Below are 22,049 nucleotides of genomic sequence, written 5' to 3'. Positions count from 1 at the left end.
TTTTAATTGTGAAAATACTGTACAGAGGGGTTACAATTACATGGGCAAGATAATGAGTACATTTCTTATCAAGCATTGTAGCCTCCTCCTTTGTTTCCCCTTCCCATCCCTTCCCATCCTCCCCCCGCACCCCCCCCCAGCCTCCCCCTACTTTTCGGTATTAAAGGACAAGATTAGGGGCTGGGAAGGTGGCTCAGTAGTAGAGCGCTTGCCTTGCATGCCTGAGGCCCTGGGTTCGATTCCCCAGCACCACATAAGCAAAAAGAAAAAAAGCCAGAAGTGGTGCTGTGGCTCAAGTGGTAGAGCGCTAGCCTTGAGCTGAAGAGCTGAGGAACAGCGCCCAGGCCCAGAGTTCAGGCCCCACAACCGGACCCAAAAAAAAAAAAAAGGACAAGATAAACAATTTGTGATTTTTTTTTGTATTCAGGCGAAGTGAAGAAGAAATGCTGAAACAAACTCCCAAGCCAACTCCCATCCAAGCAACCGAGGCGCCCACGCCACCCTTAATTATTCAGTACATCTCAGCTTAAGTGCACCCCCTCCAAAAAAATGACCAACTGCCTTGCTTATTTCCTCTCATGAGACTCTTCCTCTGTGGCATTTTAAAAGCTTTGAAATTAAATGTTTATTTGCAGTATTAACTAATTAATATCAAACTCACCCATGAAACTGTAAAAGACTAAAAACTAGGATGAATTTGTCACTATTGTGGAATCCTAAGTCATTAGTAAGTGCTCGGTCAATGTATGCTTTTAGAATGAACAAATGCAGCCACCAAGAAAGCTTCCTGAGACAACAGGCTTCTTTAAAGCCATTTTAGATGTAAGCTTTGGCCGTTTGCTTTGGAAATACCTATAGATCTCAATAGACAAATCCTGAGTAGATTTTTAAAGACCTCTTTCAATTCCCAAAGCTACATACTCAGAGAGAAATTCCTTTCAGGGCACAATATGTCAAGGTGCATACTGCATACTATAACTACAAAGCTCTGCCTTCCAAAGAGCTGGGGATTAACTTGGCTTTGTATTCCGCCAGAATGACAGAAGGGTTTCATATTCCCAGTGGGGAATGTGGGCCTCAACATTCAATACCGGGGATGGGGATCATCATAGCAAGGATTTACCTGTGACCTCACTCAGAGAAAAGAGAGCAGGAGGTTGACTGTGGACAGGCAGGGTGGTTCAAGATGTTCAGAATCCTATTCAAAGGTTGAGCAATCTCTTGCAATCTGTGATGTGCACCGGGACCCCCACTCACAAGTTTTCTGCTCAAAATGTGGACAAAGGAAGATTCTGACTTCTTCCCTTGACCTTTGAAAACTCTGACACTTTGTGGATTCTAATAAGCCCCATGCAGGAGGAGCACCATGGTAGGCACAGCTGTAGCAGTTCTTTAATCAAGAGCCAACATGGTGGGGGATGAGAGACACACAGGTGAGTGAAATGTGAGGCACAGAGCCTGATTAGCACGTCAGATTCCTATTTATCTTATACACCAGGAGAAAGAGGGGCCATGATCTTTGTTCTCCCTGGGCTTGGCATACACGTGGTGGTGACAGGTTTTCATGGAAATATGCTCTACATGGGGCCAAAATCAGAAATCAGTTCTCTAAGAAAACAAATGAGCTGAAGGAAAGACTAAAAGAATAAGGCAGGAAGTCATGGGGAACAGGAAATACCTATATGAGTTTCAGGACTTGAAGGTAGAAAATGCTCATGGATTCCTAGTTGCTCTTTTTCCATCTCTGCTAGGAAATGATTTCAGGAAGAAGAGACAGGACTGATGACCAAAAGTCTTATGACTAAGCCAATGGTCAATTTTTCATGCCATAGCTCCAGGCCCATTCAAAAATTGACACAGATCCAACCTCCAGGGTGTCTCTTCAGCCTCTTTGAGACCTAGACCCAAGGATATGTCTTGAGACTCAGATTTTAAGATTTTGACAATAGTAATTAACATATATACTTACTGTGTGCTTAGTGCTAATTTTAATTTTGTTTTTTCAGTCCTGGGTCTTGAACTCTGGGCCTAGGTGCTGTTCCTGAGCTCTTCTTCAGCTCAAGGCAAGGGCTCTACCACTTGAGCCACAGCACCACTCTCAGTTTTCTGGTGGTTAATTAGAGATAAGAGTCTCACAGACATTCCTGCCCGGGCTGGCTTTGAACCTCAATCCTCAGATCTCAGCCTCCTGAGTAGCTAGGATTACAGGCATGAGCCACCAGCACTTGGCTAATTTTAATTTTTACAACAATTCTATGCGATTAATAATATTTTTTGTGTGAGAGAGAAATAACACTGGGACTTGAACTCAAGGCCTGCTAGTGCTGTCTCTTAGCTTTTTTTACTCAAGGCTGCTGCTCTACCACTTGTGCTATAGCTCTACTTTTTGGTAATTATTTGGAGTTTAAAAGCCTCTTTGATTTGTCTGCTTGGGCTAGCTTCTAACCACAATCCTCAGATCTCAGCCTGCTGAGTAGGTAGGATGACAGGCATGAGCCACTGGCTCCCAGCTGAGATTAATAATATTTTATCCCTATTTTTACATTTTGGGAAAGTAAGTCAGTCTCCTTGAATTCATTTACTCCAAGAATAAGGCAAGGAGTTCGTAGAGCCCAAACTCATACGTAGATAACTTGAATGTATGTCTTTTGGCCACTCAATTTTACCACAATGTTTTGCTTTATTGTAGACCATCCAGGGCCCCAGTTAGCTTCCAGTGGCTGTAGACATAGGAGCTGCACTCCCCTTCCCCCCTGCAGGAGAGATTTGCCATTTGATAGAAGTGTATGCGTGCAAGGCTGCAAGCCAGGCCCCATTGGCTGCCTGCTGGAGTCTACTATCTGAATATTCTTTGTCAGTTTGGTTTGACAAATATTGACAAAAGCCTGGGATTTGCTAGACGTGGGACTAGAGGCTGGTGGGTAAAATGAAAAGCGAGATACAGTGTTTGCCCACAACGGTACAATTGAGCAGGGTAGAAAGATACAAAAATAGACGCTTTTGCTATAAAAAGTGGAGGTAAGAGCAGAATTCTGTGGGCACACAAGGAGAACACTGAGCCAGCTTGAGGATCCAAGGAGGCGTTCTGAAGGAGGTGATCCCTGAAATGAGTCTTCAAGCATGAGTGAGCTTTAGTTTAAAAAAAAAAAATGTAGGAAGGGCATTGGAGTCTAAGAGAAGAGCCCAAGCGAAATCCTGGAAACATGAAAAAGCTCACTGTGTGACTGGGATTACAGGGAATCAGGGTGAGCCGGGGCAGTCAGGACTCAATTCCTGGCAAGTCTGCAAGGCCAGGCTGGGAAGATGTGAGTGTTAGTGTGTGTGTGTGTGTGAGAGAGAGAGAGACAGACAGACAGACAGAGATCTGGTACTGGTACTAGGACTTGAACTCAAGGACTGGGCCTTGTCCCTTAGCTTTTTCCACTCAAAACTGGCACTCTACCATTTGAGCCACAGCTCCACTTCTGGATTTTTAGTGGTTACTTGGTGATAATTTTCCTACCTGAGCTGGCTTCAAACTACAATCTTCAGATCTCAGCCTCCTGAGTAGCTAGGATCATAGGTGTGAGCCGCCACCCACACTCAGCTCAAGATGATGGGATTTTATCCTAAGGGCAGTGAGATGTCAGTGATGGAATTTTCACCAGGATCCCGACATGGCCTGATTTGCATTTCAGAAAAATCAATTCCCTTAAAGGTAGGATGGCTGTAATTAGGATGAAACCGGGGCGGGAAGATCAGTTAGACATCTATTTCTAACAGAAAGATACAGATAAGTGCACCTAGGGTTCCCTCTGCATAGGATGACCCTCTATCACCACATCACATTCCTCTTTCTCTCAGCCAAACTCATGTCCTGGCTGAGCCCATGACCTCTTGTCCCCCTCCTGGATTATTTTCCTAATGCCCCCAGGGCCATTTGCAAGGTGTCTGTGTCTTCAGCAGTGGCTCCTGACATCTTTTAATATCACTGGCAAATTTAATTAAAGTCACTGTTCCTCTGCTCTTCTAGATCATTAATAAAACAATGCCATCAGGCCAGACTGAGAAGTCCCCCCCTCTCCCCCCACCCCTGCCTGCTACACCCTCCACTGTCTCCAATGGGAACACAGCTCCAGGCTTGTCACCAGCCTGGGCAGAGTCGTCCTCTTCTGTTGCTAAATCTGGGCGCCTGCACAGGCATCACAGCCAATTTACATTAAAGTTTTAGGTGCAGCTGGGCTGGGCTGTACTGGCTCCAACATGTCAGCTGGGTCCAAGCACACTGCAGTGTCTCCTGTACGTCTGCCTACAGCAGGGTCAGGGCAGAGCCCTTCTCTTCAGAGCAACACACCCCACGAAATGCAAGAACTAAACTCCCTACCCTCTCTATAGAGTAGGGAAGATGCAACCTTCGTTGCTTAGCTAGCTTGATTACAAATGGAACTAGGATCCAAGGAGAGAGATCAAACGATGCAAATGTTTTCCTCAAGTTTTACAGAGAAGGAAAGACTATCATCATGATGCCCTTTTATTTTTTTTTTCCGGTCAGTCAGTCATGGGGCTTAAACTCAGGACCTGGACGCGCTGTCCCTGAGCTTTTGTGCTCAAGGCTAGCACTCTACCACTTTGAGCCACAGCTCTACTTCCAGTTTCCTGGTGGTTAATTGGAGAGAAGAGTCTCACAACCTTTCCTGCCTGGGCTGGCTTTTAAACCATGATCCTCAGATCTCAGCCTCCTGAGTAACTAGGATTACAGGCATGAGCCACCAGCACCCGGCTCATGATGTCCATTTTTACAGGTGGTAAATTAGAGCTCATTTCAGTTAAGTAATTTGCCCAAGATCACAGTTACTAAGTAGAAAGGTAAGAACTTGAATTCTAGCAGTCTGTCACTGAAGCACATGGTGTTTATCACTGTGCTAGCAACAGACCCTGGGTTTGGAGCAAGGGGTTTGGGAGAGCAAAGTGAGCCTTTCTGGATACAGAAGTTTCCCTATAGGCTTGAAGACTCTTACCCCCAGGCAGCATCAAGAAACTGGAGCACCCTGGATTTGAAACCAAGAAGCAACTGGGAACTTTCTTCCCAGTTATGCTTCGGTGAGCTGCAAGATCCCAGAACATCGGTGACCCTTTCAGGGCCAACAGCCACCTCATCCATAAAACTCAGGTTGAGTTAGACAATGTCTATAGTTGTTCACCTCAAAGATGCTTTGAGCACAGGAAAGCAAAGCCACAAAGAAGTGAGATGGACTCAGAGCAGTGTGCAAGCCATGCTTGGAGTTCAGATTCCCAGGGAAAACTCAGACGATAAGAGAATAATTTAAGGGAGCGTGATAGAAAGGGGGGAAGGGGGGAAGGGGCCAAGAAAAGGTCCAGGGGAAACCTCCACGCTGAATTCGCCAAAAGCTTCTTGGGATCAAATCCATTATTTTTCTCAGTCATGGGCCTTGAACTCTAGGCCTGGGTGCTGTCCCTCAGCTCTTCAGCACAGGGCTGGCACTCTACCACTTGAGCCACAGCGCGACTTCCAGATTTCTGGTGGTTTACTAAAGATAAGAGTCGCATGGATTTTCCTGTCTGGGTTGGCTTTGAACCACAATCCTCAGATCTCAGCCTCCTGAGTGGCTAGGATTATAGGTGTGAGCCACTGGCACTCAGCTTCAATTTTTTTTGGGGGGGGGGTCATGGGGCTTGAACTCTGGGCCTGGGCACTGTCCCTCAGCTCTTCAGTCAATGCTAGAGCTCTACCACTGAGCCATAGCACCACTTCTAGCTTATCCTGCTTATGTGGTGCTGAGGAATCAAACCCAGGGCCTCATGCATGCAAGGCAAGCACTCTACCACGGAGCCACCTTCCCAGCCCTTCAAATTCATTTTTTTAAAGCAACCATTCTTTGCTTATTTGGGGCTGAACATGGTATAAGTGATTGGGGATACAGCCAAGAATGAGCTACAGTTCTTCATCAACCTTACAGAGCTTATCTCCTAATAAGGGATGGAAACAAACTAATTATAGGAATAATTGATAACAATGATATGTCCTGGGATGTAATAAAACCCTTTATGTGGTCTGCTCTGAGCACTCACGTTGGTGGCTCTAAAGCTGCATGAAACCACATGGTGAATGGCTGCAGTGCATCAGGGCTTTGTCACATAGGCAGTGTTGCAGGGCATGGGGAGAGATAGGGTACTGTGTTTGCTTCTCTAGTCCCACACAACTGAGCATCTGAGCCATCTAATAACTCCATGGAACCCTGCTGACATTCTTCCAGGCACTGCCTCACAGGGAGAGCAAGCTCCCAGACAGACCAGAACACCAGCAGGCCTCCGCTCTCCTCCAGCTTTACATCAACTTAAAATATGACAATGATCATAAAATAAACAATGATCCTATCATGCGTCAAGCTCTCTTCTCTGGGTAGCGCTGGGTTAGGAGCTTCGGTATAACATCTCGCAGGGCCACAATGAGACAGGCATCGTTCTCCATTCTAGAAATGAGGAGACTGGGATTCAAGGACTGATGATCCATCGAAGGTCCTCTCACTGAGCAAGACGCACTGCATGGCTTCGAATCTCATTATGCCAAATACCAAAGTTTGCTTTCAAGTCTCAGAGGATGAAAGGGATGGTAGAATAATAATGCAGGAGTGCAAAGCCCTACAAATCTCTACTTCTTCTGGGAAGCCTTCCCTGACTACTATGTCTCCTTCTCTACTTCCCAAATGAGCCATTTGCTATGTTGAGTTTCTGTATCAAATGAGGATCACTAAGGTATTTATCCCTAACACTGGGCTCTTCTGTTCATGCGGCCATTTTCAACACTTCAGGAAGCTCCAAGGAGGAATTTCAACTCCACAGAGGGAAGGGAAGTTTTGTGGTTAATGATTTGTTATAGTAAAACTCTTATCAGTAGGGCTAAAAAACTAGACTTGACATATGATACGCTTTCTCCCTGTAAAACTCTGTGATTCAAAGAATGTTGCCCTCCACCAAGTCAGTGACAAATCTGGGGAATTACCAACACAGAGGGTAGGGCAGGGGACCTAGAGGAGAGAGGTCTTTTCTCAGCTTAAATCCTGCTCTCCTGCTTATAGATCTATACCTGCATCTAGTCATCCTCTAATTGAAGAATGACACTAATGAATCAGGTACACCCTAGAGACAGCTTCAGAATAACCCTGGAATTCTACAGGATACACACATGTGAACTGTCCTTTAGAGGGAAGTTGGGGGTATTCTAGAAGTTTAGTTTTTAAGTTGCTTAGTTGATTTAACATCCAGGTTGTAGAATGCTGAGAGACAAGACAAAGTACATAATCTGACTATGGCATGGTATCTCAAGGATTCCAACCATCGAGAGCTTTCTTGGACTGGGTGAAGGATTTTCAGCAAATTGTGAGTAGACCCACAGTGACTACCACACGGTCTTTCTAGACAAACATCTCATTCTCCTGGGCCAGATAATGGCATCAGTTTCCCATACCACAGACTTTTCCCTCTGTCTCTCCCTAAACTCACTTCCTGTTTGGCTTATGTTTTTACTGGGGAAATTTTAAATGATATAAAATTCTTATAGCATCATAATAAAATGATGTTTCTCATCCATTTTCAGCAAGGTATGTTTCTAGCTATTTTCCCTTCCAGTGACAAGCAGTCAGACACCTCTTAGGGCCTGTTTGTTCCTTGGCTCATTCATTTGCTCACCTGTGCATGTGTATGGAAGCCAGCTATGTGTTACAGGCAGACTTTTACTGAATTATCTTGAGAAGTTTATTCTAAATCTTCATTCTAAGCTCATTTTCCCCTACATACTCCAAAAAGTTCCAAGTTCCAAGAGAATTGGATTTTTTTTTTTTTTTGGTGGTATAGGGGTTTGAGTTCAGGGCCTCATACTTGTGAGAGAAGTGCTCTATCACTTGATCCAGGCTCCCAGACCTTTTTGGCTTTAGTCATTTTTCAGATAGCACCTCATGTTTTTGTCCAGATCTCCTTACCTACGCTTTCTGTATCGCTTGTATCACAGGTGTACACCCCTCTGCCTGAATTATTGACTGAAACAGAGGTCTTACAAAGTTCTAGCCCAGACTAGCCTCAAACTGTGATGCACTGGATCTCTGCCTCCTGAGTAACTGGGATTATAAACATAAGACACAGCACCTGGCTCAAGAGCGTAGAAAATTCTGATTTTTTAAAATAACCAATTGTGGGGCTTGAGCTCAGGGCCTAGGTGCTGTCCCTGAGCTTCTTTGTATGCATGGCTACGCTTTACCATTCGAACCACAGTGCTACTTCAGGTTTCTGAGTGGTTAATTGGAGATAAAGAGTCTCACAGGGACTTTTTTTTGCCCAGGCTGACTTTGACCCCGATCCTCAGATCTCAGCTTCCTGAGTAGCTAGAATTACAAGCATGAGCCACCGGCACCCAACTTCTATCTGATATTTTTTTGGGGGGTCCGGTCGTGAGGCCTGAACTCTGGGCCTGGGCGCTGTCCCTCAGCTCTTCCGCTCAAGGCTAGAGCTCTACCACTTGAGCCACAGCGCCACTTTCGGCTTTTTTCATTTTGCTTATGTGGTGCTGAGGAATTGAACCCAGGGCCTCAGGCATGCAAGGCAAGCACTCTACCACTGAGCCATCTTCCCAGCCCCCCTGATTTTTTTTATATCCTAAATTAGTGGCTAAGTTAGTGTCTAGCGTATAGTACAGTTATTGAATGAGTGGATACATTGAATGAATATGCAAAAATAAAAGGGATCATGTCCAATGATTTCTCCCACCCTTGGCAGTATTCAAATGGAGACAACCATCTGTCGGGGAAGCTGTGAGCAAGGATTTTCAAATGTGAGTAATCCGAACAAAATATAATCCTCCTTGAGGAGCACACATTTCACCAGAGAACAGTGACAGAAAGCTGAGTAATTAGGACCAAACAAGTGTGAAAGCTGGAAGCACATGTGCTGTGCCAAGAGACTTTGAGGAAGGAAGGTTCAGCATGGCCCAGGATGACTGCGGAGGTTCCATGAATGAGGTAACATTAGATGTAGAATTTAAAGAATGAACAGCAGTTCATTGGGCGGAAGCTCATGTATCGCCAACAAAGGCAACAGGAGGCTCATTCTAGACAGTGTAGAAGACTAAACAAGCAGTGTGTGTTTAGAACAGGCCAAGCAAGCTGGGTGCAGGACACCCAAGAGCCTCTAGAGATGACAAATTTCCGGTGGAAGACCTCATATGACTGGCCAAGGAACTCAAGCATGACCTAGAGGCAATAGGGGACAACATGGCTGAAGGTTTTTAATCAGAGGAACGATAAGATCAATGTTTTTCTTCTGCATAGGCAACCTGCAATGATACGGAGTGGGAAACAGTTGGAAACGCAGGGCCAACTGGTAGCAGGAAGACCAATTCCAGCTCTCCCAGCTTCTCCAGAAGCTGAAAGGTATGGGCCACACTGCTGAGGAAGACATGAATTTCAGAGCTACATAAAGTAGAGTCAATCTAAGCTGGAGAACAATGGAAACAACATTGTCATGGAAGAGGAATGAAGAGGCTGAGCAAGACCCAAACCACACTGGCACCTTCTTCAACACACTGGTTCTGCAAAGTTCTTCCTGGTTCAGAAAGATCCACTCTCAAAGAAATGGGAGCTGAAGGAATCAACCCCAAACCATCCAACTTCAAGACTTCCTGTAACAGTGAGACAAATGAGAACAGAGAGAAAAGTGAGTTCTCTAGGAAGACAACATGGGCCCCTGAAATGGAGCCAGAGCTGCAGAGTGCTTCTCAGTCCTGTCAAGGTAAGAGACATTTGTGGTTTCAAAAGCCCAATCTGGGATAAGCTCTGGAGGGGTACTGATGAGCCAGTGTATCCCCAGCCTGGATAAACACACAGAGGGGAACAAGATCAGAATCTAAATGTTTGGGGACTTATAAAACATGGACCGAGAGCATCAGAGAAGGGAAAATAACACAGGAGGGGAGAGGAGGGGAAACAACAAGAAAGGGGAGGGGAGTTGAAGATCTCCCGCTTGTCTGAAATGACAGTGCGGTTCACACAGAAGGAACTGAACCCCAGGAACACCTTGCTCCTAAGAAGGGGTGCTGGCTAGAATAGTTGGGTTTTCTTCTTCAATTTTAGAAAAGCCCAGAAATAGGAAGCTGAGAGCTGAGGATCGGGGATCAAAGCCAGCCAGGGCAGGAAAGTCCGTGAGACACTTACCTCCAATTAACTACCAGAAAACCAGAAGTGTCACTGTAGCTCAAGTAGTAGAGCACTAGCCTTGAGCTGAAGAGCACAGGGACAGCGTCCAAGCCCAGATTCAAGCCCCACGACCAACCCCCACCCCCCCCCCCCAAAAATATTGAGATTAACTCAAAACCTACAAGAAAGCGTTATTCTGTGAAAGTCTTCTTTTGCTCATTGATTCATAGGAGGAATAAAATATTTGTCAAACACTTCCGATGTTCCCACGGAGTGGTAAGTTCTTTGAAGATTGTCTGTGTGGATGTGTCTCAAATGTATTGAGTGCCAAATGTGTGTCACACTGGGTTGCAGCTCCTGGGGAGTCACCATTCCATCTCTGTCTGGACTATCGCAATAGCTACCAGAACTGCCCCACCCATTGTGGTCTGCAGGGATGCCTTTGTAAAAGATAAATCAGACAGGGGCTGGGAAGGTGGCTCAGTGGTAGAGTGCTTGCCTTGCATGCTCAAGGCCCTGGGTTCGATTACTCAGCACCATATAAGCAAAAAGAAAAAAGCCAGAAGTGGTGCTGTGGCTCAAATGGTAGAGCGCCAGCCTTGAGCTGAAGAGCTGAGGGACAGCGCCCAGGCCCAGAGTTCAGGCCCCACAACTGGACCCAAAAAAAAAAAAAAAAAAGATAAATCAGACAGACCATTCCGTGAATTGCAGCTCTTCTTTTCTTGAAGGACTCCCATCTACTGCCTTCTAACTTCTAACTCGCTGACCTCTCTCCTCCCACCCTATTTTTGCTCCATCCATCCTGCATTCTAGCTAAGACAAAGTTCTCCAGTTTCCCGGAATAGATCAGGCATGAGTCTATCTTAGGGCTTTCTGCATTAGCTCGTCGCTCCACTTAGACCATCTTCACCTCACAAATCCACACAAGTCACTTTTTCATTTCCTGGGAGGCTTTCCCTCTCTACCTATCCTTTTGTGCTCTTTGCCACATCACTTTTCATTATCTTTGTGTAGGCGAGACAGTACTGGGGCTTGAACTCAGGGCCTAGACACTATCCCTTAGCTCTTTCATTCAAGGCTGGTGCTCTATCACTTGAGCCATACCTCTACTTCCAACCTTTTTTTTTTTTTTGGTGGTTGATTGGAGATAGGAGTCTCATGGATGTTCCTGCTGGCTTCAAATCAAGATCCTCAAGTCTCAGCCTCCTGAGTAGCCAGGATTACACTTGGAAGACACTGATGTCCGGCACTTTTCATTGTCTTTATCGTATTGATCATTTTCTGACATCACTATTGCTTTTGTTTATTGCTTGCCAATTTATCAAGGAATATAAATTTCATGGTAGCAGGAAACATAACTTTTTGGCTCACCACAGTATTCTCAGTACCTTGACAAGACCCTGGAATAGGGGTGCTCAGTAGGTATTTGTTGAATGAGTGACTAACTGCAGGGTTCATTTTTGGAAAGATGCACATATGAGAGGAGACTTCAAGCTTCCTAATAAGCCTTGGAGTCAAGAAGTGGTTATAGCCCAGGTCCTCAGGGAACAAGTGGATTTGTTCATTCAGAAGAATCAGTAAAAACCACATAGCATTAGAACAGAAGAAGTGAGTCTATTTGTCAGCCCAGGTGCTTCTATCTACCTTTCCCCTCTCGTGGGCACCTTCCCTGTCTTCCAGAGCATGCCATGGTGACAACTAACATCGACATTACATCATTCATCCAACAAAGATTAAGCGAGACTGTGTGCCAAGAGTTTACAAAGGCCTTCCTCACTCCCATGATCTCAGTTAATCCTTCTTGTAAGGATGATCATACAGATGAAGATAATTAATGCCAAGTTAATTAGTTAATTGCCAAGAGTTTCTATGCCAATAAATATAGAGCCAGAAGCAAATGCTGCTCCTCTGGCTGCCAGAGATCTCCTTCCACCAGGCCTGAAGGAAGGGGCCAGGTAAGGGGTGGTAGGGGGTAACCAAAGGAGGAGTTAACAATGCTCGACAGGAAATGTACTCATTACCTTACTCATGTAACTGTAACCCCTCTGTACACTATTTTTACAATAAAAAAAAAAAGAAAGGACCAAAAGAAAACAGCCCCTCCAACCAAAAGAATCTCAGAGCTGGAAGCCAAGAAGTCAGGGACCCAGAGAAACCTACAGCAGACAATAGCCCTGTCCTGACTGTTCCCCAGAGATGACCTCCTGGGTTCTATGTTGAGGTTATTCATCTCTTTGAAGAGCCACCCGAAGAAGCTAGTGATCGGCCTCCATTATGTAGATTTCCTTCAGACCATTCTCCAGGAAGCTGATTTATTTTTAATACAATTTAATGTATCTTAATTTTTTAATGTTGAAATGTGGAATTAAATCAGATGATGGAAAGAAGAACAAATGAAATCTGGGACACAGTCAGAGTCATCTCTCTGAGACATGGCTGGGGGTTTCTCTCATATAATCAAGGTCAGCTGAGCACGGGGTGCCCCTTTCACAGGAGGGAGCTACGAGAAATTCCCCAAACCCAGCAGATGAAATGAAAGCTGTGCTTTCTCTCTACTCCCTTCTTGATTCCCCTTGAAGCTGATTCTCTATTAGCTCCTTCTGAGGGGCTTCAAGGCTTAGCTCAAGCTGATTCTTCCTGTCACTAGGGAGTGAGACAGTGACATGGTTGAGGATGTGCAAAGCCCTGGCAAGGACCTTGAGCAATACGAATGCATCGGAATCTCTATACTCCATACGGCTCTACATACACCCTTCCTGGGGAATGGCCTGGAACATTGCTGGGAGAGTTGATGGAAGATTGCATACTGAGGAGGGGCTCACCTAGGACCATCAGGGCACTCAGCCCAGACTAGGGGGCCTCACAGACCCTGAGTTGCCTGGACAGTTGACATTTGAGGCTCACTGTGAAAGTAGACATAGGAAAGGCTTCAACTTGCAGCTGGAAGTTTCTACTACATTTAAAGCATTTTTAGCAAGAGGCAATATTATAGGCTCTAGGAGGAAAAATACCATATGGAAGTATCAAGTCAGGGAAAATCTTAAAGATGAACACATTTAAGCCAAACTCTTCTGATGTATAAAGAATCCAGGGCTCAGAGACCAGTGATGTGTCTTACCTGTGGGCTATGAGAAGGGCTAAGAACTAGAACAAAAGCTTCTTACTCCCAGATCCAGGCTGTTTCTAGTGTTCACTGTTGGCTGCTCCTGACTTCATCTTTAACTCCATCACTTTCCTCTTTTCTGATAAATAGTACAGATCCCCTTTCTTAACCTGGTTTCACCTGCTTCATTAAAAGTGAGGCAAAATGGTCACTGGTTTACTACTTTGCTTTTCCTTGGGCACCTACCTTGTTTCAGGCCTCCTCCAAAAAAGTGTCAAGAAACTAGATAACCCAGGGAATTGGTGAGATTAAAAGAGATGGAGGTGGGGGGGAAATCCATGGAAGAGGATACATTGATCTTTACTCATAAATTGGTATGTTGAATCAAAACCCCTGTGTGCAACTACATAAAAACATTAAAGCCAGGCACCGGTAGTTCATACCTGTAATCCTAGCTACTCAGGAGGCTGAGATCTGAGGATCACAGTTCAAAGCCAGCTGGGGCAGGAAAGTCCATGAGACTCTTATCTCCAACTAACCACCCAGAAACTAGAAATGGTGCCATGGCTCAAGTGGTAGAGCTCTAGCCTTGAGCTGAAGAACTCAGGTTCAGGGCCCAAGCCCAGAGTTCAAGCCCCATGACTGACAGAAGAAAAAAAATTAAAAATTATTTTTTAAATAGAACACATTTTTTATTTTTTTTTTTATTTCACAAAGTCTCTTTAGTATCATGTGACATATCCCTAGAATCAACTTAGTAAGCTAACAATAAAAGAAAACATTTTTTAAAAGCATAAAGTTCTCATGAAAAACAGATGTAGTGGTATCTAGATTTCAGCAGGCAAGGGACCACTTTCCCATGAAGGCTCCCCAATAGGAAAAATCATTTTAATTGAACCCTAGAGCCCAGTTATGGCTCTCAGGGAAAGGCAAACCATGAACCAAAGCACAGAGGCAGAAGGAATAAGTTCACTTAAGGTAACCATGTGGCTAGACTTGAAGGCTACAAAGCTCTTGTGTATGAGGAGCTGAAAAAAAAGGTAGGTCCCTCAAAGACTGTTGTGTGGGAAAGTGACAAGCTTAGAAGGGCGGTTCTGACCAGGAATCTTGTAACTATCATCAAAATGAATTGAAGGAGGGACAAGTTGACATTGAAAAGCTGTTTTGTTCAGCATAACAATAACAAAGCAACTACTGGTATTATTATTATTCAAGAGGTCATAATATCTACATTTAAGTAGTATTAGAGAGACAGAAGAGTGAAATGGGCTTAAAAGCCATTATGCAAGATTTAGGAACTAGAGAAAGGAGTTAAAAGGATAGAAACTGCTTATCTTTTAACTGGTTTGAGCCAGGGAGAACTTGCTCAGTGGAAAATGGGGAGTTAAGGGGAACCGCTCTTGGGGAAGAAGGTGATGTTGGGTTAATCAAAATTTACCTTGAGGAATGGATGGGACATCCTATTGGAGATAATGTACAAGTAGCTGGAAAGAGGACACAACGTGGAGAGCTGGAGGATCCAAAATGTCTGCCCTGAAGGAACAGCACAGTTCTCTGAAGGAGACTGCCATGGGACAATGGAGAGAGAGAAAACTGGGAAGGGGAGAATCTTGGAGTAGAAATGGAAGAGGATCCATGAGGAGAGTCTATGGGACCTACTGAGTTTGATGCACAAGAAGCCCAAAGAGGAGAACTCTAAGGAACTAAGGGTCAGTATCATCTGATGTGAGGTGAGGAGGGAGAGATGCCATTGTAACTTGGGGAAGGGTAAGTCTTTGAGCAGAAGGTGGAGAAAAATTAGACACAAAGGTTTAGATGAGTCATAAGGAAATGACTACTCTAAAATTTCAAATTGAAGGCAAGGTGGAGGGAGAGGATGATAGGGAGGGGAAATTGAGCAAGTGATGGAGTTTTTAGTCTGGGCTTTGTGAAGGGATAGGATCCTGGACTGAAAGAGCAAGACCTCAGATGAGAACTAGAGTCCAGGCCAGTTGTTTCTTTGTGTTTTTTTTTTCTTTCTGAGATTAGAGAGAGGGAAAGATAAGGAATCCAGTAGGGAAATAGGTACAAAGGGAGAGTGCTGACCTAGTCACACTGTCCGCTTCATTCTTCAGGACTGTTCAGGGCCTGTCCTCTCTGGGGATTTGCAAAGCACCACATGGAAGCCAGGATAGGATTAGTTCCTAGTCCCACTTCCTGATCCAGTCCCCATATGACCCCACATTCCTGCACATACCCAGGGAAGCCTACTGTTAATCTAAGCACCAGGACAGTAAATGCCACTTCGTTTCTTCCAAATGTTATCTAGGAAGAAAGAGACGTTTTCTTTTTGTTTCTTTCTTTTTTTTTTGGTCGGTTGTGGGCCCTGAACTCTGGGCCTGGGCACTGTCCCTCAGCTCTGCAGCTCAGGCTACTGCTCTACCACTTGAGCCACAGCGCCACTTCCGGCTTTTTCTACTTATGTGACGCTGAGGAATCGAACCCAGGGCCTCATGCATGCAAGGCAAGCATTCTACCACTGAGCCACCTTCCCAGCCCAAGAGACGTTTTCTTAGCTGTAGCTCTATATACCACAACCAAATACCCTGGATTCAAGAAGTTCACCTTTATTCATTCTCCATATCATTTTTTAAGTCTATCTATATGCACATGTGATTCTTCCTGTTTACAAGTCTGGTCTTTTAGTCTCTGCAGATTTACCTGTAGACATAAAAACACCCTTCTTATCCTTCCAGGCTCCTTCTGGGAGCCGTCCCTAGCCTTCAAACACTGTCTATCTCTAATCTTTGGGAGTTGGCCTTGCTGTGCTTCTCAGTGGGTCAGAAAAGGTGTCTTATACCTCCTAGACCTTTTTACCTTTCCTCTGTGTTGCCCTGCCCATTCAAAAAGCAAACACAAACCAATTTCATTAAAGAAAATTAGTGGACCTTCTGTCCTACAAAGGGCATCTCAACTTTGGACACAAAAACTGCTAAGACCACATACCTGGTGTCTACAACAACCTCCTACCTCTTTGCCTCCCTCTCACCCTACATTCGAGTTCCAGTATACCATCTAAAAATGTGTATCTGACTCTTCATCTCAGGACTTAAAGCCTTCTTAATCCCTCACTGAAAACTCAGTGGAACTATTTTGATGGAGCACAAGCCCTTCAAGGTTTGATTCTATGATTTCTCCAAAGTCACCCTTTACATTTTACTCTCTGCAGTCCTTCTCCACTTCACATCTTTACATATGGATCCTGATACTGTCTTACCTTCTTTCCCTTTTTCTCCCTGCTTTTCCCCAAGTGGACTCTGGCTCATTCTTCCTTTCTGGGCTTTCCCTACAAGTCCTCGTCAGGGCCCCATGGAGGGAGATGCTCTTCACAAATGCTTCCATTCACCTGCCATTTACCCTCTACTGGCAGAAATCACCCAATCCAGTAACTGCCTGTTCATTGGGTTGGTATGTGTATGAGGAAATGGATCATTCTATTTTACTTGCCTCTATACCTGGCATCTGCCTGTCAGAGTAGGTGGTTCATGAATGTTCATCAATAAATGGCTGGCTGAATGGATGAATAAATAAAGGTCTTTCTCTTCTAGAATCCAATATATGTATCCCCTAGATAAAGCAACTAGGCTTGAGAGAAGAGGAGCTATTCCTCTGTTCTTATCAACCTTGGTAGTTTGAAAAGGAATCAAGTTGATGACTTTCCCCCAGACCAGATTAGGAGCAATAAGTGAACCATGTTGGTGGTGATAATGCCACAATCACTGCCCATGAACAATACCCTAACGGTGTAAGGAGCTGCCTTGCACAGAAACAAGGCAGAGATGAGCAAAGTAAGCCAGGGTCCCAGCCCACATAGGGGCACAGGGGAAGGCAATGTTTTTCTATCAGGGTCACTTGGATGGCATATATACTAACAGGGTCAGCTTGATAAACCTGCTCATTCTGTCACCAGGAGGCTGGGAAGGATAGTGCAGAGAGGAGACCAGAACACTGAGGAAGATGCAGCTGGTTCCTCCAAATCCCTTTGTTAACCCAGTGTTTCTTGAGTGTCTGTGCTGTGCTAGACCCTGTGAATAAACACCAGCCACCTTTTCTCTCTTCATATTAGACCTATGCCCTACACTACTCAATCACATAAATAAATAGAATGTGCATCTTGAAATTACTTCAAAGAGACAGCTTCAGATACTAGGTGTATAAAAGAAGGGGGTGTAGCCCAGTCAGAGAAAGTATGGAAGCTAAGAACTAGAGAGGGAAGCACATGAAGGATGTAGAGCAATCTGCATGGGTGGCCTTCTCATGGACATGACGTTACAGACATAACCTCCGCAACTAAGCCCAGTTCTGGAAGTCCTGACTTCTGGTCTCCACTGGATTGCTATATGTTCTTAAATGAAAGGGAGACTTGAGAGTGGACTTGTAAGAAAGAGTTGGGGTAGATTGCAATGAGAGGAAGGAGAGTTACCTCAAGTTCTGACCATCCACCATTGTCTTCTAGAGAACTGCAAGGCCTGAATTCAAGGACAGCTTTCTCTCAAAGTTGGATGTAGTTATCCAGGTATGCAAAAAAGGGGGGGGGGGGGAGAGAAGGAGAGGAAGGAAGAAAGGAAGAAAGCAAGAAAGCAAGAGAGGAAGGAAGGAAGGAAGGAAGGAAGGAAGGAAGGAAGGAAGGAAGGAAGGAAGGAAGGAAGGAAGGAAAGAGAGGGAGGGAGGGAGGGAAAAGGAGGAGGAGGAAGAGGAAAGAAAAGAAAGAAAGAAAGAGAAAGAGAGGAAAAAAAGAAAGAGACAAAGAAGGGGAGGGCTGGCAAGATGCCTTGCCCCATGCACAATGAACTGATGCCCCTATTTCAGGAAGAGCATGGCGCAGCAGCTATATTTGAAAACCGAGGTAAACAAGATCTCGGCTCAAGTGGATGGAGCACAACAGCTGTGGAAGCTTAATCACACGCGGCTGCTAGTCACCAGGTCACCAGACGCACCCCCCCACACACACACACCAGGCTTCCCTTTCGGTGCCCCACCACCAGAAGGCCGGTGGTGTTGCTATCTACCCATACCCCCTTCCCTGGGGAGAGTTCTTGACCACCCAGGAGCGCAGCACCTGGCGCTCAGCTGCAGCCTGCGTGCCTGATAAATTGTCCCCAGTTTCCATCTTTCTACATGGGAAGCCTGTGCAGGAAAGGTTCAGAGGTTTGTGTTTTGGGGGTTGTTTTTTGTTTTAATCGTCAGAGAGAAAGGGAGCTGTGAGAGAGGAGAGAAGGGGGAGGTGGAGGGAGAGAGACGTGGAGGGGGGGGGTAGCAGGCGGGTAAATTTATGGCACTGCATTAAAGGCGTTTTGCCACTGAATGCCCCCCCTCCCCGTTTAAAAATAAAACCCAATGAATAAAGACCAAAAACTGCTTTCTTTCCCGGAGCAAATCGCTTTCATCATCTCCTCCCGCGGCTCAGGTCCTCGGGGCAGGTCAGCCAGGGCCTGCGGGAGCAGCTCTGGACTCTAAATGAGGGCCCGAGGCTGCGCGCGCGCGTTGCGAGTGCGCGAGTGTGTGTGTGTGTGCGCGCGCGCGCGTTTGGATTGGCGAGGGGCTCAATTCCACACTTGGCTTTTCTCCACCCAGCCCGGGATCGCCCAGCCCCGCGTCTGGGGAGCGCAGGACGGGAGAAACCCTCCTTCCCTTCCGCCCCGCGGCGGCGGCTGGAGCGGGCGCTGGGGCTGCAGCTGCAGCTTCCCGGTCCCCGCGCCGGTGGGATCTCGAGGTGGAGGCGCGCGTGCGCGTTCGTGCGTGTGCGTGTGTGTGTGCACGCGAGCGCGCGCCCCGTGGATACCGCGCTCCCTTCCTAGCCCCCAGCCCCATGGTGGTACCCATTTACAGAAACACAGCACACCCTGGCACAGGCAGCTCACACACACACAAGCACACATATATGCACACGCGCACACACACGCAAGGCAGTCACCCCCAAAGAGCAGAGCGACCGCCACTGACAGCGAGCCGGGGCAGGACTGGGCTCACCCCCCCCCCCCCCGAAACGCTCACCCAGCCGGACCTACCACCCCCTCCCAACACCGCAGACACGACGTACACTTTCCCGGGGCTCCCTCCCCCACTTCTCCTGCCTCTAAACCCTCAAGAACACGGTGCAGGGGAACGATCTAGAGAAGCAACTTATTGCCACAATTGTTCACCGCCAGGGACCCTCTGGGAGGAGGGGGGAGCGTCCCAAGCCCCCCCCCACCTTCATTTCCCCAGCCCCAGCCGCCCGCCGAGGGGGGAAGGGCACGAGGCTCCCCCTCTACTCACCGATTCCTCTCGGCCTCCCCGCGCGCCCCAGTGGGCAAGAGACGGGGGGTGAGGACGGTGCGCGAAGCCCCGGCCCCTGGAGCCTCAGCGGCCGCCGCGGCTCATCGCCCCCGCGGGCTGCCGGCCGGCCGAAGCCGCGTCCGTGGCATGTCAGTGCGCCGCCGCCGCCGCTGCCTCCCGCCGGCCGGCCGCGGCTCGTGGGCTCCCCGAGGTCAGGGGGCTGCGGGGCGGCGCATCTGGAGCGCGATCGGGGCAGGAAGAGGGCTGTGGGGAGGCGGGGGAGCAGGAGAAGGGGGCCGGGGAGAATCCAGGAGAGGGCCCGCCGCGCCGGTGCAGGAACGGGGAAACCCCGAGCCGGAGCGCGGGCTCCAGGTAGCCCCGGGGAGAGGCCCGGAGTCCCGGGCGCCGCCGGCTGGGGGGGTGGGGTGGGGGGTGGGGGATCCCTGCCGGGAGGGGCTGGAAGGCGAAGCGCCCGGCGCGCCCCGGCGGCTCCCAGGGACCCCGGCGGGGGCTCGCAGTCGCGTCGCCCGGGCTTTCCCGGGGCCTCGCACGCCGTCACCGCGGGAGACGTCTCGGCCTCGCCGCGCGCGCAGAGGGGACGCGCGGAGGGGCTGGTTTCTGGGCGAGCTGAGAGCTTTGCCCGTTAAGCTGCCGCAAGAAGCCAAATCAAAAAGCCAATCTCCAAGCCTCCAACCCCAACGTCACCCTATCAGCGGGGAGAGGCAGCCGCACCGAATGACAAGCCGCGCGCATTTAGCCCGGCGCGCCTAGGGGACACTTCGCAGCCCAGCTTTCCGGCCAGTGGCGGGGACGTCGAGCCTGCAACCTCGCGTCCGGAGAACCCTGGAAGACCCGATTCGGCCCAGACCCCCCCCCACACACACACACCGCCCCCCTACCCAGCCGATGGCGCCTCCGGACAGGCAGCGATTCGGGGACGGCGGCGCGTTCTGACCTGGATTCCCCGGAGTTGGGAGCTCCAGGCAGCGGGCGGGCGGGCGGGCGGGCGCGCGGCACCGGCTTTCCCCTTGTCCTCGGGAGACGCCGCCTGCAATTCCGAAATGAAGTCTCCACCAAACACATCTGTGGTTTTTTAAATATAGCAGGGAAACGACTCTCCAGGCAGGGTCCACCCAGACCTGGGGGAGGAGTTGAGGGGGAGATGGAGGTGGATCGTGGAGGGAAAATAAAACTCTTTTTTTTCCCCCTCTCTAATTTTTACCCCTCCTTCTCTTCTTGATGCAGAACTTAGCCTGTCATTTTCTCAACCAAGTCAAACAACAGCTTGTGAGAGAGACGCTTGGGTGAGCGTTGGTATGTTGGCTTTGGGGTTTTTTTTTTTTTTTAAAGGCTAAAAATAAAAAGGGGCTGTCTCCCAAATTGTTGCTTGTTCTGGGCCTGGAAGCTTGGAGGAGAGATGGTCCTTTGATGCTGAGCAGAACTAGGGTTTGGGGCTTGGCCCAAGCAAACTGTGCACATACACAGTCTTAAATCAAAGGTCTGTAATTTCTGCTATATTTGTCAGGCGTGGTCCTGAAAGCTGGTGTTGGGGGGTGGGCAGGTCTCGCCTGAGGAGGAGGCTTGGTGTCCTGAGTTTCTAGGTGGCCTGGGGCAGCTGTACAATGAGTGTAGTGAAGGGCCAAAGTCTCTCTTGCAAGCTTCTGCTCTCTGAAGCTAAGTACAAAGGGCCAGCGCAGTAGCAGAGCGCTCAGTAACCATCAGCATCTCCTTAGTCAAGAGCAAGGACTGGTGCAGACAAACTTGGGCTGTGTGATATAGATACAATCCTAAAACTGTGTGATATAGATACAATTACAATGTCTCTTTGTGATTGGCTGAGGAAATTGAGCCTTAGAGAGGTTAAATAATCATGTCCAGGCCACATGCAGTAGACCCAAGGATGGGACCAAGATGAAATCATTTTGAGTGGTGTTAACACGCAATACGTATGACACCACAGCAGTATATACAACTTCTCCGATGTTGGATTACCCCTGAGAGGCTGCTCTTGAACAGCGTTGGCCCAAAAGAGGCTGAGTGGATGCAGAGGTAGTGAGCATCTGAACTAGGGATGAAGTAAGCTCTTGTCTGGCCCCTAGTCAAAATGTTCCTTTAGCAATGCATGGGGTGATTTGGTGCTGAGTTTGGGTCTTGGATATGCTCAGTTAGGAGTCCATTCAACCTCCTGATACAGTATAGGTCTTGGATTCAATTGAATTAGACCTGAGACTGTGTCTTTGTAAGGCTTCAATAATTTCCGAGGCTGTAGGGTTTTAGCATCTGCCAGCATTGGGCTTTACCTTGCGTCCATCTTATGAAGGACCACAGTACTGCTGACTAGACTGTAGTCAAAAGAAGAAGAAATATTGGTGTTTACAAGTTGGTATGTATTTTAGAATCAGTTTTGAAAGCTATATCACATTCCTTTTTTTAAAAAAAAGTCCCTATGATTCTGTAATTTTACTGGA

The 22,049-nt window shown here is 47.4% G+C and overlaps 1 protein-coding gene across 1 annotated transcript in view; it reads right to left on the bottom strand.

Moving 5' to 3' along the window:
• Nucleotides 1-19,643, bottom strand: part of Slc8a3 (solute carrier family 8 member A3) — a 141,685-nt gene extending 122,042 nt beyond the window's left edge. The window contains exon 1 of the mRNA XM_042692605.1: nucleotides 19,582-19,643. The gene's annotated coding sequence lies outside the window, so the exon portion shown is untranslated. The remainder of the gene's footprint in view (nucleotides 1-19,581) is intronic.
• Nucleotides 19,644-22,049: the final 2,406 nt, after the last annotated feature.

The sequence above is a fragment of the Dipodomys spectabilis genome, unplaced genomic scaffold, assembly GCF_019054845.1.
Source record: "Dipodomys spectabilis isolate Male_0828 unplaced genomic scaffold, ASM1905484v1 ptg000157l, whole genome shotgun sequence".
In the NCBI taxonomy this organism is placed as follows: Eukaryota; Metazoa; Chordata; class Mammalia; order Rodentia; family Heteromyidae; genus Dipodomys; species Dipodomys spectabilis.
The sequence above is the reverse complement of the archived record's forward strand: the minus strand, read 5'-3'. Positions and strand labels throughout refer to the sequence as shown.